Raw genomic sequence first — 23287 nt, 5'->3', positions numbered from 1 at the left:
GAAAGTGTTTCTCCCGTGGGGGAATGACGCGACCGGCCAGTGTAGCATGCAGGCCTTTCGAACAGCCAGAGGTTTATCTGGAGCAGTCCATTGGTGGGGCAGAGATGGGGGTCCAATTGGCATGCCTGCTGTGCTGCTGTGACCAGGGAAAGGAAGTTCCCTTTCAGGCTTCCAAGTCCCGTCGCATGGCAGAGGTCTTCCGTTGAAAGTCTGTCTGTGGTCCTCAGGGACCTTGCCTTTGATCACTGTGACTTACTCGCTAGTGTCACTGTGGCAGTGGAGAATTGCCAGGATGCATGGGGTGGGATCAGCACCAAAGAAGGAGACAGGCTTGCGGTCTGTCTTCCCTGGTGTTCAGTGTTCCCGTGTTCTGAAGATGTTTGTGGTTTCCAGTAGGGTCGTGTCGCCCTGTGGGCTGGAGGAGGGCACGTAGGATGAGGCTTTCAAGGGTTTGAGCGTTTCCTTAGGGGTCAGGGCCGTGAACATTCAAGATGGGCGCTGCCTGAGACGTGGCTGGGAATGTGGACTAGTTTCCCCCATGGGGATCCGACATGGGTCATGGTGGCTGAAGCCCACAACTTCCTGTGGAGGGCATTCCCACGGGTCAATGGAAAGTGATTAGGCCTAGTTGGCGAGAAGTGGCACATGGGCCCACGTTCGTTAGCCCCTTGAGTGGTTTCAGGCTGCATCTTGGCAGTAGACAGCTGCCGGTGGGTGTCGGCCCGACCATGGGAGTTCCCTTGCTTCCGGAAGTGCTGCGAGTGACCCCAAATGCCCATCAGATAGACTGGTAGCTGACACAGTCTCGAGCTGCAGGTAGATTTCACAGCCAAGGCCCAGAGGCAGGTCTCGTCGAGTCTTTGTGTTTTGGTCAGAAGGCGTGGCTGTGGAAGAGCGGGAGTCCGTGGACCCTTTCAACAGCCCCTGGGGGTCAAAGTGTGGCCGCGGCCTCTTGAAGCTGACAGGGGTCTTTCTCCTTTCAGTTGGGGGTCTAACCAGGGTGCTGTGTATAAACTATTTCTTTTACTGTTGGACTCCTCTTCACAGGGCCATAGGGACACACAGAGACCAAGACGCGTATTCAGCGGCACACAGAGAAACCCACAAGCACGTCCGCAAGCCCAGTCACAGTCGCACACGCCCACACCGTGAACACACACATACAGCCTCTCACACACCAGCCAACGTAGGTGCCTAACTTCCTGCAGTCGTACTATCAGACATGCAGTCAATTCTCGGTAAGGGATAGAGGTCCTTGGGAAGCAGTTTCAGAGCTCAAGGCCAGGTAAATGTTTGTATGGATCATGTCCTCTGAGGACACCGGTCCAATTAGGAAGCCTCGGTGATTTCTGTCCACTTCTCAGGTGCAGTTGCTGGGAAAGGCTGGCCGTCGGCACAAACAAGAAAACCTTTGTGTGCTCTGATCCTTGGAGGTGCTAAGAAGACCTGGAAGAAGTGAGGCGGGCCCATGTCCCCGAGCATGGTCGTGGATAACTCAGGACGGTAGGTATTCAAGCACCCCAAGATGTGCCATTAGATATTAGGTTTTCCTCAGACGGGCCCAATGGCTGCAAGAGTGGATTGATTGTTCCTCTCGCTGAGTGGCCTGAGGGCTGTGGATTCTCCAGGCTTTTGGGGTAGCCCAGGCTCATGGCTCCCGTACAGAGCCCCGCGCACACCCCGGTTGTGTTCTGTAGCGTCCCAGCATGTGCTTGGATCGATGATGACACCCTTGCATGCATTCCTTGGAAAATCTGAACCAAATGAGTGAGAAAACTCTACCGTCTCCTCATCGAAACTGAGGTTCCGAACGTTTCCTCTCTCAGGGGGAGAGGAGAGTTAGGAATGAGGATCAGCGTCCCCCGCCGACATGCATGCAAACACCACCAAGGGCTCCAGGATTGGAGGGGCTCCTGTCTGAGGGTTGACCGTGTCTGCACATAAGCTGTGTTATCTGTGAATCCCGGGTCCCTGCTGAATGGCTGTTGAGGGAATGCGAGGGGGCAGGCTCTCCTGCTGGTCTTAAGAGTCGGAGTGTGTGCTGGTCTAGGCCCAGTTAGCTTGCAGTTGGGAGGTGAGTTTTGGCCAGGATCACGCTTCGTGCATGCCATTTTGGGGGTTGATTCTGGAAGCCAAAGTGAGCAAGCGTCCCTGGTTGGTGCCTGGAAACTCAGGCCAGGCCTGTGGCCCTCCCTATTCTTGCGTTTTTCACGGTGAGATTCTTGAGTGCCTAGTGAGGCTGAAGCAATGAGCGGGGCTGAGCTCGGCTGGGCATCGGCCGAAAGGGGCTGATGGCTTAGGCCTCGCTGCTGCCCTTGTTTGCTTCCCTACTTTAACTCCCGGCACAGTGTTCATGCCAAGTGGGTCATGGTGGACTGGGGAGAGGAACGAGTGCTGTATTTCACCCTGCGTGGATCACTGATGGCCTGCACTGGAAGGGAAGGGAAGATGAGGCCATGTCCTTTGTGATGTCATGGAATAGGCTATCATAATTGGGTTGCAGGTGCTGGCCTCGGCTTCCCAAGGATGTGTCATGTTCGTGATTGGCTGGCATCAGCTGCCTATGGAGGGGATGGCTTTGGCAGTTGAAGTGGATGAGGTGAGGTAGGTAACCTGTGTAGAGTGGCGATCCCGTTGCCAGAGGAAAGACTCCCAAAGGGTGTCTTGCGAGGGGTGAAGAAGATCGACATGGTGTCGCATCTGTGCCGGCCTCCTTGGAGGATGGTTAGTTATGCGAACATACACTATGGCCGCTTTGTTCCCTTGTTTGGGAATGTGTAATGCGAAAGGGCTTCTCTCGGGGGGGATGACTCGGCTTGCGAACAGCTAGAGGTGTATCTGGAGCAGTCCGTTGGCGGGACAGAGGTGGGGGCACTGTTGTGACGCCAGGTGCACTGACGTGGACAGCCACTGTGCCCTTTCAAGTTTCCAGGTCCTCTCGTGTGGCAAAGGTTTTCTGTTGAAAGTCTGTCTGTGGTCCTCGGGGACAGTGCCTTTGATCACTGTGAGTTCCTCGGTAGTGTCGCTGTGGCAGTGGAGAATTGCCAGGATGCATGGGGTGGGGTGGGCATCATCCAAGCAGACAGGCTTGCGGTGTGTCTTCCCTGCTGTTCAGTGTCTCCGTGTTCGCATGATGTCTGTGGCTTCAAGTCGAATCGAGTCGCCCTGCAGGCAGGAGGAGGGCACTTAGGACGAGGCTGTGTAGCGTTTGAGCCTTTCCTCAGTGGTCAGGGCCGTAAACCCTACCAGTTGGATGCTTGCCTATACGTGGCCGGGAAGGTGGCCTAATTTCCTCTGTGGGATTCCAACTGTGTCATGGTTGCTGAAGCCCCACACTTCCCATTGAGGGCATTCCCACGGGGTCATGGAATGTGATTTGGTCTAGTTGGCGAGATGAGGCACTTGGGCCGAAGTCCGTTAACCCTTTGAGAATTGCCAGGCTGCATCTTGCCTGTCGGCAACTGCAGGTCGGTGTCAGCCCGCCCATGGGAGGTTACCTTGCTTCCGGGAGCACTGGGAGTGACCCCAAGGGCACATCAGATGTGGTGGTAGGTGGCAGGATCTCCAGGTCCACATAGGTGTGACACCCACGGCCGGGAGGGAGGTCTCGTCCAGGCTTTGTGCTTTGGTCAGAAGGCGTGGCTGTGGGAGAGCGGGAGTCTGTGGCCTATTTCGACAGCCCTGGGGACCAAAGTTTGCATGCGGCCTCATGAAACTGACAGGGTTCTTTTGCCTTTCAGTTGGGGGTCCAACCTGGGTGCTGTGTATAAACTATGACGTTTACTGTTGGAGGCATCTGCAAAGGGCCACAGGGACACCCAGAGACCCAAACGTGTATTTAGCGGCACACAGGAATCCACAAATGCATCCTCGTGCACAGTCACAGTCACACACGCCCACACGTGTGAATACACACATACAGCGTCTCACACACCGACCAATGTACGTGCGTAACTTCCTTCAGTCGTGCTGTGAGACACACAATCAGTTTTCGGTAGGGGATAGTGGTACTTGGGAAGCAGGTTCCAGGCTCACGCCCAGGTTATGTGCTCATAAGAATCATGTTCTCTGAGGACCCTGGTGCAATTCAGAAACCTTCATGTTTTCTGTCCACTTCACAGGTGCAGTTGCAGGGTAAGGCTGGCTGTCGTCAAACAGAAGAAGACCTTCGCATTGTCTGATGACTGAATGTGCTAAGGAGAACTGGAAAAAGTGGGTCGGGTGCACGTTGCCGAGCATGTCTGTGGATATCTCAGGACGGTAGGCATTCACCCATACTAAGATGTGCCATTGGATATTAGGTTTTCCACCGATGAGCCCAGTGGTTGCAAGAGTGGATTGATTGTTGGTCTTGCTGACTGGCCTGAGCACTGTGGATTCCCCAGGCTGTTGGAGTACTTCCAAGTCATGGCTTTTCTGCAGAGCCGCACAGCGTTCCCTTTTTTGTTCTGCAGCGTCCCAGCATGTGCTTGGATCGATGATGACACCCTTGTATTCATTCCTTGGAAAATCTGAACAGAATGAGTGAGAACGCTCTTCCGTCTCCTCATCGAAACTGAGGTCCAGCACGTTTCCTCTCTCGGGGGTATGGGACAGTTAGGAATGAGGGCCAAAGTCTCCTGATGACAGGCATACAAACACCACTAAGGGCTTCAGCATTGCGGGGGCTCCTGTCTGAGGGTCGACCATATCTGCCCATAAGCTGGGTCATCTAGGAATCCCCAGTCCCTGCTAAAAGGCCGTTGAGGGAATGCAAGAGGGCAGGCTTTCCTGCTAGTCTTCAGGGTCGGAGTGTCTTCTGGTATAGACCCAGTAAGCTTGCAGCTTGGAGAGGTGATTTTTGGACAGGATCAGGCTTTGTGCATGCCGCTTCCGCGGTTGGTTATGGAAGCCAAAATGAGCAAGCTTCCTTGGTTGGAGCCTGGAGCCTCAGGCCAGGCCTTTGGCCCTCTCTGTTGTTGTGTTTCGCGCGGTGAGGTTCTTGACTGCCCGGTGTGGCTGGAGCAGTGGGCGGGCGTGGGCTGGAGTTGGGCGATGGCGGAAGGGGGCTGAAGGTTTAGGCCTCAGTGCTGCCCCTGTCAGCTCCTCTGCTGAAGTGGCCGGCACACTGTTGGAGCTGAGTGGAGGTTCGTGGAGTGGGTGTGGATCGAGTGAAGCATTTCAGCCTGGGTGGTGGTTGCTGGCCTGGAGAGAAAGGTAAGGTATCATGAGGAAAGGTCCTGTGTGATGTCGTGGGATGGGCTGTCACCATTGGGTTGCAGGCGCAGGCCTCGGCTTCCCAAGAATGTGTCTTGTTCGTGATGGGCTGGCATAAGCTGCCTATGGAGCACATGGCTTTGGTAGTTCAAGCGGGTGAGTTGAGGTAGGTAACCTGTGTAGAGTTGCGATCCCGTTGCCCGAGGAATGACATCCAGAGGGTGTCTTGTGGGAAGTAGAGAAGATCGACATGGTGAGGCGTCTGTGCCGGCCTCCTTGGGGGTAGATGAGTTATGCGAATATCCCCTTTGGCCGCTTTGTTCCCTTGTTTGGCAATGTGTAAAGCGAAAGTGTTTCTCCCGTGGGGGAATGACGCGACCGGCCAGTGTAGCATGCAGGCCTTTCGAACAGCCAGAGGTTTATCTGGAGCAGTCCATTGGTGGGGCAGAGATGGGGGTCCAATTGGCATGCCTGCTGTGCTGCTGTGACCAGGGAAAGGAAGTTCCCTTTCAGGCTTCCAAGTCCCGTCGCATGGCAGAGGTCTTCCGTTGAAAGTCTGTCTGTGGTCCTCAGGGACCTTGCCTTTGATCACTGTGACTTACTCGCTAGTGTCACTGTGGCAGTGGAGAATTGCCAGGATGCATGGGGTGGGATCAGCACCAAAGAAGGAGACAGGCTTGCGGTCTGTCTTCCCTGGTGTTCAGTGTTCCCGTGTTCTGAAGATGTTTGTGGTTTCCAGTAGGGTCGTGTCGCCCTGTGGGCTGGAGGAGGGCAAGTAGGACGAGGCTTTCAAGGGTTTGAGCGTTTCCTTAGGGGTCAGGGCCGTCAACATTCAAGATGGGCGCTGCCTGAGACGTGGCTGGGAATGTGGACTAGTTTCCCCCATGGGGATCCGACATGGGTCATGGTGGCTGAAGCCCACAACTTCCTGTGGAGGGCATTCCCACGGGTCAATGGAAAGTGATTAGGCCTAGTTGGCGAGAAGTGGCACATGGGCCCACGTTCGTTAGCCCCTTGAGTGGTTTCAGGCTGCATCTTGGCAGTAGACAGCTGCCGGTGGGTGTCGGCCCGACCATGGGAGTTCCCTTGCTTCCGGAAGTGCTGCGAGTGACCCCAAATGCCCATCAGATAGACTGGTAGCTGACACAGTCTCGAGCTGCAGGTAGATTTCACAGCCAAGGCCCAGAGGCATGTCTCGTCGAGTCTTTGTGTTTTGGTCAGAAGGCGTGGCTGTGGAAGAGCGGGAGTCCGTGGACCCTTTCAACAGCCCCTGGGGGTCAAAGTGTGGCCGCGGCCTCTTGAAGCTGACAGGGGTCTTTCTCCTTTCAGTTGGGGGTCTAACCAGGGTGCTGTGTATAAACTATTTCTTTTACTGTTGGACTCCTCTTCACAGGGCCATAGGGACACACAGAGACCAAGACGCGTATTCAGCGGCACACAGAGAAACCCACAAGCACGTCCACAAGCCCAGTCACAGTCGCACACGCCCACACCGTGAACACACACATACAGCCTCTCACACACCAGCCAACGTAGGTGCCTAACTTCCTGCAGTCGTACTATCAGACATGCAGTCAATTCTCGGTAAGGGATAGAGGTCCTTGGGAAGCAGTTTCAGAGCTCAAGGCCAGGTAAATGTTTGTATGGATCATGTCCTCTGAGGACACCGGTCCACTTAGGAAGCCTCGGTGATTTCTGTCCACTTCTCAGGTGCAGTTGCTGGGAAAGGCTGGCCGTCGGCACAAACAAGAAAACCTTTGTGTGCTCTGATCCTTGGAGGTGCTAAGAAGACCTGGAAGAAGTGAGGCGGGCCCATGTCCCCGAGCATGGTCGTGGATAACTCAGGACGGTAGGTATTCAAGCACCCCAAGATGTGCCATTAGATATTAGGTTTTCCTCAGACGGGCCCAATGGCTGCAAGAGTGGATTGATTGTTCCTCTCGCTGAGTGGCCTGAGGGCTGTGGATTCTCCAGGCTTTTGGGGTAGCCCAGGCTCATGGCTCCCGTACAGAGCCCCGCGCACACCCCGGTTGTGTTCTGCAGCGTCCCAGCATGTGCTTGGATCGATGATGACACCCTTGCATGCATTCCTTGGAAAATCTGAACCAAATGAGTGAGAACACTCTACCGTCTCCTCATCGAAACTGAGGTTCAGAACGTTTCCTCTCTCAGGGGGAGAGGACAGTTAGGAATGAGGGTCAGCGTCCCCCGCCGACATGCATGCAAACACCACCAAGGGCTCCAGGATTGGAGGGGCTCCTGTCTGAGGGTTGACCGTGTCTGCACATAAGCTGTGCTATCTGTGAATCCCGGGTCCCTGCTGAATGGCTGTTGAGGGAACGCAATGGCGCAGGCTCTCCTGCTGGTCTTAAGAGTCGGATTGTGTGCTGGTCTAGGCCCAGTTAGCTTGCAGTTGGGAGGTGAGTTTTGGCCAGGATCAAGCTTCGTGCATGCCATTTTGGGGGTTGATTCTGGAAGCCAAAATGAGCAAGCGTCCCTGGTTGGTGCCTGGAAACTCAGGCCAGGCCTGTGGCCCTCCCTATTCTTGCGTTTTTCACGGTGAGGTTCTTGAGTGCCTAGTGAGGCTGGAGCAATGGGCGGGGCTGAGCTCGGTTGGGCATCGGGGGAAAGGGGCTGATGGATTAGGCCTCGCTGCTGCCCTTGTTTGCTTCTCTACTTTAACTCCCGGCACAGTGTTCATGCCAAGTGGGTCATGGTGGACTGGGGAGAGGAACGAGTGCTGTATTTCACCCTGCGTGGATCACTGATGGCCTGCACTGGAAGGGAAGGGAAGATGAGGCCATGTCCTTTGTGATGTCATGGAATAGGCTATCATAATTGGGTTGCAGGTGCTGGCCTCGGCTTCCCAAGGATGTGTCATGTTCGTGATTGGCTGGCATCAGCTGCCTATGGAGGGGATGGCTTTGGCAGTTGAAGTGGATGAGGTGAGGTAGGTAACCTGTGGAGAGTTGCGATCCCGTTGCCAGAGGAAAGACTCCCAAAGGGTGTCTTGCGAGGGGTGAAGAAGATCGACATGGTGTCGCATCTGTGCCGGCCTCCTTGGAGGATGGTTAGTTATGCGAACATACACTATGGCCGCTTTGTTCCCTTGTTTGGGAATGTGTAATGTGAAAGGGCTTCTCTCGGGGGGGATGACTCTGCTTGCGAACAGCTAGAGGTGTATCTGGAGCAGTCCGTTGGCGGGACAGAGGTGGGGGCACTGTTGTGACGCCAGGTGCACTGACGTGGACAGCCACTGTGCCCTTTCAAGTTTCCAGGTCCTCTCGTGTGGCAAAGGTTTTCTGTTGAAAGTCTGTCTGTGGTCCTCGGGGACAGTGCCTTTGATCACTGTGAGTTCCTCGGTAGTGTCGCTGTGGCAGTGGAGAATTGCCAGGATGCATGGGGTGGGGTGGGCATCATCCAAGCAGACAGGCTTGCGGTGTGTCTTCCCTGCTGTTCAGTGTCTCCGTGTTCGCATGATGTCTGTGGCTTCAAGTCGAATCGAGTCGCCCTGAAGTCAGGAGGAGGGCACTTAGGACGAGGCTGTGTAGCGTTTGAGCCTTTCCTCAGTGGTCAGGGCCGTAAACCATACCAGTTGGATGCTTGCCTATACGTGGCCGGGAAGGTGGCTTAATTTCCTCTGTGGGATTCCAACTGTGTCATGGTTGCTGAAGCCCCACACTTCCCATTGAGGGCATTCCCACGGGGTCATGGAATGTGATTTGGTCTAGTTGGCGAGATGAGGCACTTGGGCCGAAGTCCGTTAACCCTTTGAGAATTGCCAGGCTGCATCTTGCCTGTCGGCAACTGCAGGTCGGTGTCAGCCCGCCCATGGGAGGTTACCTTGCTTCCGGGAGCACTGGGAGTGACCCCAAGGGCACATCAGATGTGGTGGTAGGTGGCAGGATCTCCAGGTCCACATAGGTGTGACACCCACGGCCGGGAGGGAGGTCTCGTCCAGGCTTTGTGCTTTGGTCAGAAGGCGTGGCTGTGGGAGAGCGGGAGTCTGTGGCCTATTTCGACAGCCCTGGGGACCAAAGTTTGCATGCGGCCTCATGAAACTGACAGGGTTCTTTTGCCTTTCAGTTGGGGGTCCAACCTGGGTGCTGTGTATAAACTATGACGTTTACTGTTGGAGGCATCTGCAAAGGGCCACAGGGACACCCAGAGACCCAAACGTGTATTTAGCGGCACACAGGAATCCACAAATGCATCCTCGTGCACAGTCACAGTCACACACGCCCACACGTGTGAATACACACATACAGCGTCTCACACACCGACCAATGTACGTGCGTAACTTCCTTCAGTCGTGCTGTGAGACACACAATCAGTTTTCGGTAGGGGATAGTGGTACTTGGGAAGCAGGTTCCAGGCTCACGCCCAGGTTATGTGCTCATAAGAATCATGTTCTCTGAGGACCCTGGTGCAATTCAGAAACCTTCATGTTTTCTGTCCACTTCACAGGTGCAGTTGCAGGGTAAGGCTGGCTGTCGTCAAACAGAAGAAGACCTTCGCATTGTCTGATGACTGAATGTGCTAAGGAGAACTGGAAAAAGTGGGTCGGGTGCACGTTGCCGAGCATGTCTGTGGATATCTCAGGACGGTAGGCATTCACCCATACTAAGATGTGCCATTGGATATTAGGTTTTCCACCGATGAGCCCAGTGGTTGCAAGAGTGGATTGATTGTTGGTCTTGCTGACTGGCCTGAGCACTGTGGATTCCCCAGGCTGTTGGAGTACTTCCAAGTCATGGCTTTTCTGCAGAGCCGCACAGCGTTCCCTTTTTTGTTCTGCAGCGTCCCAGCATGTGCTTGGATCGATGATGACACCCTTGTATTCATTCCTTGGAAAATCTGAACAGAATGAGTGAGAACGCTCTTCCGTCTCCTCATCGAAACTGAGGTCCAGCACGTTTCCTCTCTCGGGGGTATGGGACAGTTAGGAATGAGGGCCAAAGTCTCCTGATGACAGGCATACAAACACCACTAAGGGCTTCAGCATTGCGGGGGCTCCTGTCTGAGGGTCGACCATATCTGCCCATAAGCTGGGTCATCTAGGAATCCCCAGTCCCTGCTAAAAGGCCGTTGAGGGAATGCAAGAGGGCAGGCTTTCCTGCTAGTCTTCAGGGTCGGAGTGTCTTCTGGTATAGACCCAGTAAGCTTGCAGCTTGGAGAGGTGATTTTTGGACAGGATCAGGCTTTGTGCATGCCGCTTCCGCGGTTGGTTATGGAAGCCAAAATGAGCAAGCTTCCTTGGTTGGAGCCTGGAGCCTCAGGCCAGGCCTTTGGCCCTCTCTGTTGTTGTGTTTCGCGCGGTGAGGTTCTTGACTGCCCGGTGTGGCTGGAGCAGTGGGCGGGCGTGGGCTGGAGTTGGGCGATGGCGGAAGGGGGCTGAAGGTTTAGGCCTCAGTGCTGCCCCTGTCAGCTCCTCTGCTGAAGTGGCCGGCACACTGTTGGAGCTGAGTGGAGGTTCGTGGAGTGGGTGTGGATCGAGTGAAGCATTTCAGCCTGGGTGGTGGTTGCTGGCCTGGAGAGAAAGGTAAGGTATCATGAGGAAAGGTCCTGTGTGATGTCGTGGGATGGGCTGTCACCATTGGGTTGCAGGCGCAGGCCTCGGCTTCCCAAGAATGTGTCTTGTTCGTGATGGGCTGGCATAAGCTGCCTATGGAGCACATGGCTTTGGTAGTTCAAGCGGGTGAGTTGAGGTAGGTAACCTGTGTAGAGTTGCGATCCCGTTGCCCGAGGAATGACATCCAGAGGGTGTCTTGTGGGAAGTAGAGAAGATCGACATGGTGAGGCGTCTGTGCCGGCCTCCTTGGGGGTAGATGAGTTATGCGAATATCCCCTTTGGCCGCTTTGTTCCCTTGTTTGGCAATGTGTAAAGCGAAAGTGTTTCTCCCGTGGGGGAATGACGCGACCGGCCAGTGTAGCATGCAGGCCTTTCGAACAGCCAGAGGTTTATCTGGAGCAGTCCATTGGTGGGGCAGAGATGGGGGTCCAATTGGCATGCCTGCTGTGCTGCTGTGACCAGGGAAAGGAAGTTCCCTTTCAGGCTTCCAAGTCCCGTCGCATGGCAGAGGTCTTCCGTTGAAAGTCTGTCTGTGGTCCTCAGGGACCTTGCCTTTGATCACTGTGACTTACTCGCTAGTGTCACTGTGGCAGTGGAGAATTGCCAGGATGCATGGGGTGGGATCAGCACCAAAGAAGGAGACAGGCTTGCGGTCTGTCTTCCCTGGTGTTCAGTGTTCCCGTGTTCTGAAGATGTTTGTGGTTTCCAGTAGGGTCGTGTCGCCCTGTGGGCTGGAGGAGGGCAAGTAGGACGAGGCTTTCAAGGGTTTGAGCGTTTCCTTAGGGGTCAGGGCCGTCAACATTCAAGATGGGCGCTGCCTGAGACGTGGCTGGGAATGTGGACTAGTTTCCCCCATGGGGATCCGACATGGGTCATGGTGGCTGAAGCCCACAACTTCCTGTGGAGGGCATTCCCACGGGTCAATGGAAAGTGATTAGGCCTAGTTGGCGAGAAGTGGCACATGGGCCCACGTTCGTTAGCCCCTTGAGTGGTTTCAGGCTGCATCTTGGCAGTAGACAGCTGCCGGTGGGTGTCGGCCCGACCATGGGAGTTCCCTTGCTTCCGGAAGTGCTGCGAGTGACCCCAAATGCCCATCAGATAGACTGGTAGCTGACACAGTCTCGAGCTGCAGGTAGATTTCACAGCCAAGGCCCAGAGGCATGTCTCGTCGAGTCTTTGTGTTTTGGTCAGAAGGCGTGGCTGTGGAAGAGCGGGAGTCCGTGGACCCTTTCAACAGCCCCTGGGGGTCAAAGTGTGGCCGCGGCCTCTTGAAGCTGACAGGGGTCTTTCTCCTTTCAGTTGGGGGTCTAACCAGGGTGCTGTGTATAAACTATTTCTTTTACTGTTGGACTCCTCTTCACAGGGCCATAGGGACACACAGAGACCAAGACGCGTATTCAGCGGCACACAGAGAAACCCACAAGCACGTCCACAAGCCCAGTCACAGTCGCACACGCCCACACCGTGAACACACACATACAGCCTCTCACACACCAGCCAACGTAGGTGCCTAACTTCCTGCAGTCGTACTATCAGACATGCAGTCAATTCTCGGTAAGGGATAGAGGTCCTTGGGAAGCAGTTTCAGAGCTCAAGGCCAGGTAAATGTTTGTATGGATCATGTCCTCTGAGGACACCGGTCCACTTAGGAAGCCTCGGTGATTTCTGTCCACTTCTCAGGTGCAGTTGCTGGGAAAGGCTGGCCGTCGGCACAAACAAGAAAACCTTTGTGTGCTCTGATCCTTGGAGGTGCTAAGAAGACCTGGAAGAAGTGAGGCGGGCCCATGTCCCCGAGCATGGTCGTGGATAACTCAGGACGGTAGGTATTCAAGCACCCCAAGATGTGCCATTAGATATTAGGTTTTCCTCAGACGGGCCCAATGGCTGCAAGAGTGGATTGATTGTTCCTCTCGCTGAGTGGCCTGAGGGCTGTGGATTCTCCAGGCTTTTGGGGTAGCCCAGGCTCATGGCTCCCGTACAGAGCCCCGCGCACACCCCGGTTGTGTTCTGCAGCGTCCCAGCATGTGCTTGGATCGATGATGACACCCTTGCATGCATTCCTTGGAAAATCTGAACCAAATGAGTGAGAACACTCTACCGTCTCCTCATCGAAACTGAGGTTCAGAACGTTTCCTCTCTCAGGGGGAGAGGACAGTTAGGAATGAGGGTCAGCGTCCCCCGCCGACATGCATGCAAACACCACCAAGGGCTCCAGGATTGGAGGGGCTCCTGTCTGAGGGTTGACCGTGTCTGCACATAAGCTGTGCTATCTGTGAATCCCGGGTCCCTGCTGAATGGCTGTTGAGGGAACGCAATGGCGCAGGCTCTCCTGCTGGTCTTAAGAGTCGGATTGTGTGCTGGTCTAGGCCCAGTTAGCTTGCAGTTGGGAGGTGAGTTTTGGCCAGGATCAAGCTTCGTGCATGCCATTTTGGGGGTTGATTCTGGAAGCCAAAATGAGCAAGCGTCCCTGGTTGGTGCCTGGAAACTCAGGCCAGGCCTGTGGCCCTCCCTATTCTTGCGTTTTTCACGGTGAGGTTCTTGAGTGCCTAGTGAGGCTGGAGCAATGGGCGGGGCTGAGCTCGGTTGGGCATCGGGGGAAAGGGGCTGATGGATTAGGCCTCGCTGCTGCCCTTGTTTGCTTCTCTACTTTAACTCCCGGCACAGTGTTCATGCCAAGTGGGTCATGGTGGACTGGGGAGAGGAACGAGTGCTGTATTTCACCCTGCGTGGATCACTGATGGCCTGCACTGGAAGGGAAGGGAAGATGAGGCCATGTCCTTTGTGATGTCATGGAATAGGCTATCATAATTGGGTTGCAGGTGCTGGCCTCGGCTTCCCAAGGATGTGTCATGTTCGTGATTGGCTGGCATCAGCTGCCTATGGAGGGGATGGCTTTGGCAGTTGAAGTGGATGAGGTGAGGTAGGTAACCTGTGGAGAGTTGCGATCCCGTTGCCAGAGGAAAGACTCCCAAAGGGTGTCTTGCGAGGGGTGAAGAAGATCGACATGGTGTCGCATCTGTGCCGGCCTCCTTGGAGGATGGTTAGTTATGCGAACATACACTATGGCCGCTTTGTTCCCTTGTTTGGGAATGTGTAATGTGAAAGGGCTTCTCTCGGGGGGGATGACTCTGCTTGCGAACAGCTAGAGGTGTATCTGGAGCAGTCCGTTGGCGGGACAGAGGTGGGGGCACTGTTGTGACGCCAGGTGCACTGACGTGGACAGCCACTGTGCCCTTTCAAGTTTCCAGGTCCTCTCGTGTGGCAAAGGTTTTCTGTTGAAAGTCTGTCTGTGGTCCTCGGGGACAGTGCCTTTGATCACTGTGAGTTCCTCGGTAGTGTCGCTGTGGCAGTGGAGAATTGCCAGGATGCATGGGGTGGGGTGGGCATCATCCAAGCAGACAGGCTTGCGGTGTGTCTTCCCTGCTGTTCAGTGTCTCCGTGTTCGCATGATGTCTGTGGCTTCAAGTCGAATCGAGTCGCCCTGAAGTCAGGAGGAGGGCACTTAGGACGAGGCTGTGTAGCGTTTGAGCCTTTCCTCAGTGGTCAGGGCCGTAAACCATACCAGTTGGATGCTTGCCTATACGTGGCCGGGAAGGTGGCTTAATTTCCTCTGTGGGATTCCAACTGTGTCATGGTTGCTGAAGCCCCACACTTCCCATTGAGGGCATTCCCACGGGGTCATGGAATGTGATTTGGTCTAGTTGGCGAGATGAGGCACTTGGGCCGAAGTCCGTTAACCCTTTGAGAATTGCCAGGCTGCATCTTGCCTGTCGGCAACTGCAGGTCGGTGTCAGCCCGCCCATGGGAGGTTACCTTGCTTCCGGGAGCACTGGGAGTGACCCCAAGGGCACATCAGATGTGGTGGTAGGTGGCAGGATCTCCAGGTCCACATAGGTGTGACACCCACGGCCGGGAGGGAGGTCTCGTCCAGGCTTTGTGCTTTGGTCAGAAGGCGTGGCTGTGGGAGAGCGGGAGTCTGTGGCCTATTTCGACAGCCCTGGGGACCAAAGTTTGCATGCGGCCTCATGAAACTGACAGGGTTCTTTTGCCTTTCAGTTGGGGGTCCAACCTGGGTGCTGTGTATAAACTATGACGTTTACTGTTGGAGGCATCTGCAAAGGGCCACAGGGACACCCAGAGACCCAAACGTGTATTTAGCGGCACACAGGAATCCACAAATGCATCCTCGTGCACAGTCACAGTCACACACGCCCACACGTGTGAATACACACATACAGCGTCTCACACACCGACCAATGTACGTGCGTAACTTCCTTCAGTCGTGCTGTGAGACACACAATCAGTTTTCGGTAGGGGATAGTGGTACTTGGGAAGCAGGTTCCAGGCTCACGCCCAGGTTATGTGCTCATAAGAATCATGTTCTCTGAGGACCCTGGTGCAATTCAGAAACCTTCATGTTTTCTGTCCACTTCACAGGTGCAGTTGCAGGGTAAGGCTGGCTGTCGTCAAACAGAAGAAGACCTTCGCATTGTCTGATGACTGAATGTGCTAAGGAGAACTGGAAAAAGTGGGTCGGGTGCACGTTGCCGAGCATGTCTGTGGATATCTCAGGACGGTAGGCATTCACCCATACTAAGATGTGCCATTGGATATTAGGTTTTCCACCGATGAGCCCAGTGGTTGCAAGAGTGGATTGATTGTTGGTCTTGCTGACTGGCCTGAGCACTGTGGATTCCCCAGGCTGTTGGAGTACTTCCAAGTCATGGCTTTTCTGCAGAGCCGCACAGCGTTCCCTTTTTTGTTCTGCAGCGTCCCAGCATGTGCTTGGATCGATGATGACACCCTTGTATTCATTCCTTGGAAAATCTGAACAGAATGAGTGAGAACGCTCTTCCGTCTCCTCATCGAAACTGAGGTCCAGCACGTTTCCTCTCTCGGGGGTATGGGACAGTTAGGAATGAGGGCCAAAGTCTCCTGATGACAGGCATACAAACACCACTAAGGGCTTCAGCATTGCGGGGGCTCCTGTCTGAGGGTCGACCATATCTGCCCATAAGCTGGGTCATCTAGGAATCCCCAGTCCCTGCTAAAAGGCCGTTGAGGGAATGCAAGAGGGCAGGCTTTCCTGCTAGTCTTCAGGGTCGGAGTGTCTTCTGGTATAGACCCAGTAAGCTTGCAGCTTGGAGAGGTGATTTTTGGACAGGATCAGGCTTTGTGCATGCCGCTTCCGCGGTTGGTTATGGAAGCCAAAATGAGCAAGCTTCCTTGGTTGGAGCCTGGAGCCTCAGGCCAGGCCTTTGGCCCTCTCTGTTGTTGTGTTTCGCGCGGTGAGGTTCTTGACTGCCCGGTGTGGCTGGAGAAGTGGGCGGGCGTGGGCTGGAGTTGGGCGATGGCGGAAGGGGGCTGAAGGTTTAGGCCTCAGTGCTGCCCCTGTCAGCTCCTCTGCTGAAGTGGCCGGCACACTGTTGGAGCTGAGTGGAGGTTCGTGGAGTGGGTGTGGATCGAGTGAAGCATTTCAGCCTGGGTGGTGGTTGCTGGCCTGGAGAGAAAGGTAAGGTATCATGAGGAAAGGTCCTGTGTGATGTCGTGGGATGGGCTGTCACCATTGGGTTGCAGGCGCAGGCCTCGGCTTCCCAAGAATGTGTCTTGTTCGTGATGGGCTGGCATAAGCTGCCTATGGAGCACATGGCTTTGGTAGTTCAAGCGGGTGAGTTGAGGTAGGTAACCTGTGTAGAGTTGCGATCCCGTTGCCCGAGGAATGACATCCAGAGGGTGTCTTGTGGGAAGTAGAGAAGATCGACATGGTGAGGCGTCTGTGCCGGCCTCCTTGGGGGTAGATGAGTTATGCGAATATCCCCTTTGGCCGCTTTGTTCCCTTGTTTGGCAATGTGTAAAGCGAAAGTGTTTCTCCCGTGGGGGGAATGACGCGACCGGCCAGTGTAGCATGCAGGCCTTTCGAACAGCCAGAGGTTTATCTGGAGCAGTCCATTGGTGGGGCAGAGATGGGGGTCCAATTGGCATGCCTGCTGTGCTGCTGTGACCAGGGAAAGGAAGTTCCCTTTCAGGCTTCCAAGTCCCGTCGCATGGCAGAGGTCTTCCGTTGAAAGTCTGTCTGTGGTCCTCAGGGACCTTGCCTTTGATCACTGTGACTTACTCGCTAGTGTCACTGTGGCAGTGGAGAATTGCCAGGATGCATGGGGTGGGATCAGCACCAAAGAAGGAGACAGGCTTGCGGTCTGTCTTCCCTGGTGTTCAGTGTTCCCGTGTTCTGAAGATGTTTGTGGTTTCCAGTAGGGTCGTGTCGCCCTGTGGGCTGGAGGAGGGCAAGTAGGACGAGGCTTTCAAGGGTTTGAGCGTTTCCTTAGGGGTCAGGGCCGTCAACATTCAAGATGGGCGCTGCCTGAGACGTGGCTGGGAATGTGGACTAGTTTCCCCCATGGGGATCCGACATGGGTCATGGTGGCTGAAGCCCACAACTTCCTGTGGAGGGCATTCCCACGGGTCAATGGAAAGTGATTAGGCCTAGTTGGCGAGAAGTGGCACATGGGCCCACGTTCGTTAGCCCCTTGAGTGGTTTCAGGCTGCAATCTTGGCAGTAGACAGCTTGCCGGTGGGTGTCGGCCCGACCATGGGAGTTCCCTTGCTTCCGGGAAGTGCTGCGAGTGACCCCAAATGCCCATCAGATAGACTGGTAGCTGACACAGTCTCGAGCTGCAGGTAGATTTCACAGCCAAGGCCCAGAGGCATGTCTCGTCGAGTCTTTGTGTTTTGGTCAGAAGGCGTGGCTGTGGAAGAGCGGGGGGAGTCCGTGGACCCTTTCAACAGCCCCTGGGGGTCAAAGTGTGGCCGCGGCCTCTTGAAGCTGACAGGGGTCTTTCTCCTTTCAGTTGGGGGTCTAACCAGGGTGCTGTGTATAAACTATTTCTTTTACTGTTGGACTCCTCTTCACAGGGCCATAGGGACACACAGAGACCAAGACGCGTATTCAGCGGCACACAGAGAAACCCACAAGCACGTCCACAAGCCCAGTCACAGTCGCACACGCCCACACCGTGAACACACACATACAGCCTCTCACACACCAGCCAACGTAGGTGCCTAACTTCCTGCAGTCGTACTATCAGACATGCAGTCAATTCTCGGTAAGGGATAGAGGTCCTTGGGAAGCAGTTTCAGAGCTCAAGGCCAGGTTAAATGTTTGTATGGATCATGTCCTCTGAGGACACCGGTCCACTTAGGAAGCCTCGGTGATTTCTGTCCACTTCTCAGGTGCAGTTGCTGGGAAAGGCTGGCCGTCGGCACAAACAAGAAAACCTTTGTGTGCTCTGATCCTTGGAGGTGCTAAGAAGACCTGGAAGAAGTGAGGCGGGCCCATGTCCCCGAGCATGGAGGACGGTAGGTATTCAAGCACCACAAGATGTGCCATTAGATATTAGGTTTTCCTCAGATGGGCCCAATGGCTGCAAGAGTGGATTGATTGTTCCTCTTGCTGAGTGGCCTGAGGGCTGTGGATTCTCCAGGCTTTTGGGGTAGCCCAGGCTCATGGCTCCCGTATAGAGCCCCGCACACACCCCGGTTGTGTGCTGCAGCGTCCCAGCATGTGCTTGGATCGATGATGACACGCTTGCATGCATTCCTTGGAAAATCTGAACCAAATGAGAGAGAACACTCTACCGTCTCCTCATCGAAACTGAGGTTCAGCACGTTTGCTCTCTCAGGGGGAGAGGACAGTAAGGAATGAGGGCCAGCGTCCCCCGCCGACATGCATGCAAACACCACCAAGGACTCCAGGATTGGAGGGCCTCCTGTCTGAGGGTTGACCGTGTCTGCACATAAGCTGTGTTATCTGTGAATCCCGGGCCCCTGCTGAATGGCTGTTGAGGGAATGCGAGGGGGCAGGCTCTCCTGCTGGTCTTAAGAGTCGGAGTGTGTGCTGGTCTAGGCCCAGTTAGCTTGCAGTTGGGAGGTGAGTTTTGGCCAGGTTCACGCTTCGTGCATGCCATTTTGGGGGTTGATTCTGGAAGCCAAAATGAGCAAGCGTCCCTGGTTGGTGCCTGGAACCTCAGGCCAGGCCTGTGGCCCTCCCTGTTCTTGCGTTTTTCACGGTGAGGTTCTTGAGTGCATAATGAGGCTGGAGCAATGGGCTGGGCTGAGCTCGGTTGGGCATCGGCGGAAAGGGGCTGATGGATTAGGCCTCGCTGCTGCCCTTGTTGGCTTCTCTACTTTAACTCCCGGCACAGTGTTGATGCCAAGTGGGTCATCGTGGAGCGGGGAGAGGAACGAGTGCTGTATTTCAACCTGCGTGGATCACTGATGGCCCGCACAGGAAGAGAAGGGAAGATGAGGACATGTCCTTTGTGATGTCATGGAATAGGCTATCATAATTGGGTTGCAGGTGCTGGCCTCGGCTTCCCAAGGATGTGTCATATTCGTGATTGGCTGGCATCAGCTGCCTATGGAGGGGATGGCTTTGGCAGTTGAAGTGGATGAGGTGAGGTAGGTAACCTGTGGAGAGTTGCGATCCCGTTGCCATAGGAAAGACTCCCAAAGGGTGTCTTGCGAGGGGTGAAGAAGATCGACATGGTGTCGCATCTGTGCCGGCCTCCTTGGAGGATTGTTAGTTATGCGAACATACCCTATGGCCGCTTTGTTCCCTTGTTTGGGAATGTGTAATGCGAAAGGGCTTCTCTCGGGGGGGATGACTCGGCTTGCGAACAGCTAGAGGTGTATCTGGAGCAGTCCGTTGGCGGGACAGAGGTGGGGGCACTGTTGTGACGCCAGGTGCACTGACGTGGACAGCCACTGTGCCCTTTCAAGTTTCCAGGTCCTCTCGTGTGGCAAAGGTTTTCTGTTGAAAGTCTGTCTGTTGTCCTCGGGGACAGTGCCTTTGATCACTGTGAGTTCCTCGGTAGTGTCGCTGTGGCAGTGGGGAATTGCCAGGATGCATGGGGTGGGGTGGGCATCATCCAAGCAGACAGGCTTGCGGTGTGTCTTCCCTGGTGTTCAGTGTCTCCGTGTTCGCATGATGTCTGTGGCTTCAAGTCCAATCGAGTCGCCCTGCAGGCAGGAGGAGGGCACTTAGGACGAGGCTGTGTAGCGTTTGAGCGTTTCCTCAGTGGTCAGGGCCGTAAACCCTACCAGTTGGATGCTTGCCTATACGTGGCCGGGAAGGTGGCCTAATTTCCTCTGTGGGATTCCAACCTGTGTCATGGTTGCTGAAGCCCCACACTTCCCATTGAGGGCATTCCCACGGGGTCATGGAAAGTGATTTGGTCTAGTTGGCGAGATGAGGCACTTGGGCCGAAGTCCGTTAACCCCTTGAGAATTGCCAGGCTGCATCTTGCCTGTCGGCAACTGCAGGTCGGTGTCAGCCCGCCCATGGGAGGTTACCTTGCTTCCGGGAGCACTGGAAGTGACCCCAAGGGCACATCAGATGTGGTGGTAGGTGGCAGGATCTCCAGGTCCACATAGGTGTGGCACCCACGGCCGGGAGGGAGGTCTCGTCCAGGCTTTGTGCTTTGGTCAGAAGGCGTGGCTGTGGGAGAGCGGGAGTCTGTGGCCTATTTCGACAGCCCTGGGGGCCAAAGTTTGCATGCGGCCTCATGAACCTGACAGGGTTCTTTTGCCTTTCAGTTGGGGGTCCAACCTGGGTGCTGTGTATAATCTATGACGTTTACTGTTGGAGGCATCTGCAAAGGGCCACAGGGACACCCAGAGACCAAGACGCGTATTTAGCGGCACACACAGGAATCCACACACGCATCCTCGTGCACAGTCACAGTCACACACGCCCACACGTGTGAATACACACATACAGCGTCTCACACACCGACCAACGTACGTGCGTAAGTTCCTATACTCGTGCTATGAGACACACAATCAGTTTTCTGTAGGGGATAGTGGTACTTGGGAAGCAGCTTCCAGGCTCACTCCCAGGTTATGTGCTCATAAGGATCATGTTCTCTGAGGACCCTGGTGCAATTCAGAAACCTGCGTGATTTCTGTCCACTTCACAGGTGCAGTTGCAGGGTAAGGCTGGCTGTCGGCAAGGAGAAGAAGACCTTCGCATTGTCTGATGACTGGATGTGCTAAGGAGAAGTGGAAAAAGTGGGGCGGGTGCAAGTTGCCAAGCATGTCTGTGGATATCTCAGGACGGTAGGCATTCACCCAATGTGCCATTGGATATAAGGTTTTCCACAGATGGGCCCAATGGTTGCAAGAATGGATTGATTGTTGGTCTTGCTGAGTGGCCTGAGGACTGTGGATTCCCCAGGCTGTTGGAGTACTTCCAGGTCATGACTCCTCTGCAGAGCCCCACATCCTTCCCTTTTGTGTTCTGCAGCGTCCCAGCATGTGCTTGGATCGATGATGACACCCTTGTATGCATTCCTTGGAAAATCTGAACAAAATGAGTGAGAACGCTCTTCCGTCACCTCATCGAAACTGAGGTCCAGCACGTTTCCTGTCTCGGGGGTATGGGACAGTTAGGAATGAGGGCCAACTTCTCCTGCTGAGAGGCATGCAAACACCACTAAGGGCTCCAGCTTTGGAGGGGCTCCTGTCTGAGGGTCGACCATATCTGCCCATAAGCTGGGTCATCTAGGAATCCCCGGTCCCTGCTAAAAGGCCATTGAGGGAATGCAAGAGGGCAGGCTTTCCTGCTAGTGTTCAGGGTCGGAGTGTGTTCTGGTGTAGACCCAGTAAGCTTGCAGCTTGGAGAGGTGATTTTTGGACAGGATCACGCTTTGTGCATGCCCCTTCCGAGGTTGATTATGGAAGCCAAAATGAGCAAGCTTCCTTGGTTGCAGCCTGGAGCCTCAGGCCAGGCCTTTGGCCCTCTCTGCTGTTGTGTTTCGCGCGGTGAGGTTCTTGACTTCCCGGTGTGGCTGGAGCAGTTGGCGGGCGTGTGCTGGAGTTGGGCGATGGCGGAAGGGGGCTGAAGGTTTAGGCCTCAGTGCTGCCCCTGTCAGCTCCTCTGCTGAAGTTGCCAGCACACTGTTGGCGCTAAGTGGAAGTTCGTGGAGTGGGGTGTGGTTCGAGTGAAGCATTTCAACCTGGGTGGTGGCTGCTGGCCTGGAGAGAAAGGGAAGGTATCATGAGGAAAGGTCCTGTATGATGTCGTGGGATGAGCTGTCACCATTGGGTTGCAGGCGCTGGCCTCGGCTTCCCAAGAATGTGTCTTGTTCGTGATGGGCTGGCATTAGCTGCCTATGGAGCAGATGGCTTTGGTAGTTCAAGTGGGTGAGTTGATGTAGGTAACCTGTGTAGAGTTGTGATCCCGTTGCCCGAGGAATGACATACAAAGGGTGTCTTGTGGGAAGTAGAGAAGATCGACATGGTGAGGCGTCTGTGCCGGCCTCCTTGGGGGTAGTTGAGTTATGCGAATATCCCCTTTGGCCGCTTTGTTCCCTTGTTTGGCAATGTGTAAAGCGAAAGTGTTTCTCCCGTGGGGCAATGACGCGACCGGCCAGTGTAGCACGCAGGCCTTTCGAACAGCCAGAGGTTTATCTGGAGCAATCCATTGGTGGGGCATAGATGGGGGTCCAATTGCCATGCCTGCTGTGCTGCTGTGACCAGCCACCGTTCCCTTTCAGGCTTCCAAGTCCCGTCGCATGGCAGAGGTCTTCCGTTGAAAGTCTGTCTGTGGTCCTCAGGGACCATGCCTTTGATCACTGTGAGTTACTCGCTAGTGTCACTGTGGCAGTGGAGAATTGCCAGGATGCATGGGGTGGGATCAGCATCAAAGAAGGAGACAGGCTTGCGGTCTGTCTTCCCTGGTGTTCAGTGTTCCCGTGTTCTGAAGATGTTTGTGGTTTCCAGTAGGGCCGTGTCGCCCTGTGGGCTGGAGAAGGGCACGTAGGACGCGGCTTTCAAGGGTTTGAGCGTTTCCTTAGGGATCAGGGCCGTGAACATTCAAGATGGGAGATGCCTGAGACGTGGCTGGGAATGTGGACTAGTTTCCCCCATGGGGATCCAACATGGGTCATGGTGGCTGAAGCCCACCGCTTCCTGTGGAGGGCATACCCACGGGTCAATGGAAAGTGATTAGGCCTAGTTGGCGAGAAGTGGCACGTGGGCCCACGTTCGTTAGCCCCTTGAGTGGTTTCAGGCTGCATCTTGGCAGTAGACAGCTGCCGGTCGGTGTCGGCCCGACCATGGGAGTTCCCTTGCTTTTGGAAGTGCTGCGAGTGACCCCAAATGCCCATCAGATATACTAGTAGCTGACAGAGTCTCGAGCTGCAGGTAGATGTCACAGCCAAGGCCCAGAGGCAGGTCTCGTCGAGTCTTTGTGTTTTGGTCAGAAGGCGTGGCTGTGGGAGAGCGGGAGTCCGTGGACCCTTTCAACAGCCCCTGGGGGTCAAAGTGTGGCCGCGGCCTCTTGAAGCTGACAGGGTTCTTTCTCCTTTCAGTTGGGGGTCTAACAAGGGTGCTGTGTATAAACTAATTCTTTTACTGTTGGACTCCTCTTCACAGGGCCATAGGGATACACAGAGACCAAGATGCGTTTTCAGCGGCACACAGAGAAACCCACAAGCACGTGCGCAAGCCCAGTCACAG

General features: G+C 54.9%; 8 non-coding genes across 8 annotated transcripts; all 8 read left to right on the top strand.

The window, feature by feature from the left end:
- Positions 1–1714: 1714 nt before the first annotated feature.
- LOC137758049 (small nucleolar RNA SNORD116) lies at positions 1715–1807 on the top strand. The gene has a single exon (XR_011072723.1). It is a non-coding gene; the product is annotated as a small nucleolar RNA SNORD116 (small nucleolar RNA).
- Positions 1808–4471: 2664 nt separating this feature from the next.
- LOC137758037 (small nucleolar RNA SNORD116) lies at positions 4472–4564 on the top strand. Its single transcript, XR_011072711.1, has one exon. It is a non-coding gene; the product is annotated as a small nucleolar RNA SNORD116 (small nucleolar RNA).
- A 2692-nt stretch (positions 4565–7256) lies between these two features.
- Positions 7257–7349, top strand: LOC137758045 (small nucleolar RNA SNORD116). Its single transcript, XR_011072719.1, has one exon. It is a non-coding gene; the product is annotated as a small nucleolar RNA SNORD116 (small nucleolar RNA).
- A 2664-nt stretch (positions 7350–10013) lies between these two features.
- LOC137758036 (small nucleolar RNA SNORD116) lies at positions 10014–10106 on the top strand. The gene has a single exon (XR_011072710.1). It is a non-coding gene; the product is annotated as a small nucleolar RNA SNORD116 (small nucleolar RNA).
- A 2692-nt stretch (positions 10107–12798) lies between these two features.
- On the top strand, positions 12799–12891 carry LOC137758044 (small nucleolar RNA SNORD116). The gene has a single exon (XR_011072718.1). It is a non-coding gene; the product is annotated as a small nucleolar RNA SNORD116 (small nucleolar RNA).
- A 2664-nt stretch (positions 12892–15555) lies between these two features.
- Positions 15556–15648, top strand: LOC137758033 (small nucleolar RNA SNORD116). The gene has a single exon (XR_011072708.1). It is a non-coding gene; the product is annotated as a small nucleolar RNA SNORD116 (small nucleolar RNA).
- A 2687-nt stretch (positions 15649–18335) lies between these two features.
- On the top strand, positions 18336–18428 carry LOC137758075 (small nucleolar RNA SNORD116). Its single transcript, XR_011072747.1, has one exon. It is a non-coding gene; the product is annotated as a small nucleolar RNA SNORD116 (small nucleolar RNA).
- Positions 18429–21088: 2660 nt separating this feature from the next.
- LOC137758027 (small nucleolar RNA SNORD116) lies at positions 21089–21181 on the top strand. Its single transcript, XR_011072702.1, has one exon. It is a non-coding gene; the product is annotated as a small nucleolar RNA SNORD116 (small nucleolar RNA).
- Positions 21182–23287: the final 2106 nt, after the last annotated feature.

Source organism: Eschrichtius robustus, unplaced genomic scaffold, assembly GCF_028021215.1.
Source record: "Eschrichtius robustus isolate mEscRob2 unplaced genomic scaffold, mEscRob2.pri scaffold_657, whole genome shotgun sequence".
Classification (NCBI taxonomy): domain Eukaryota; kingdom Metazoa; phylum Chordata; class Mammalia; order Artiodactyla; family Eschrichtiidae; genus Eschrichtius; species Eschrichtius robustus.
The sequence above is the reverse complement of the archived record's forward strand: the minus strand, read 5'-3'. Positions and strand labels throughout refer to the sequence as shown.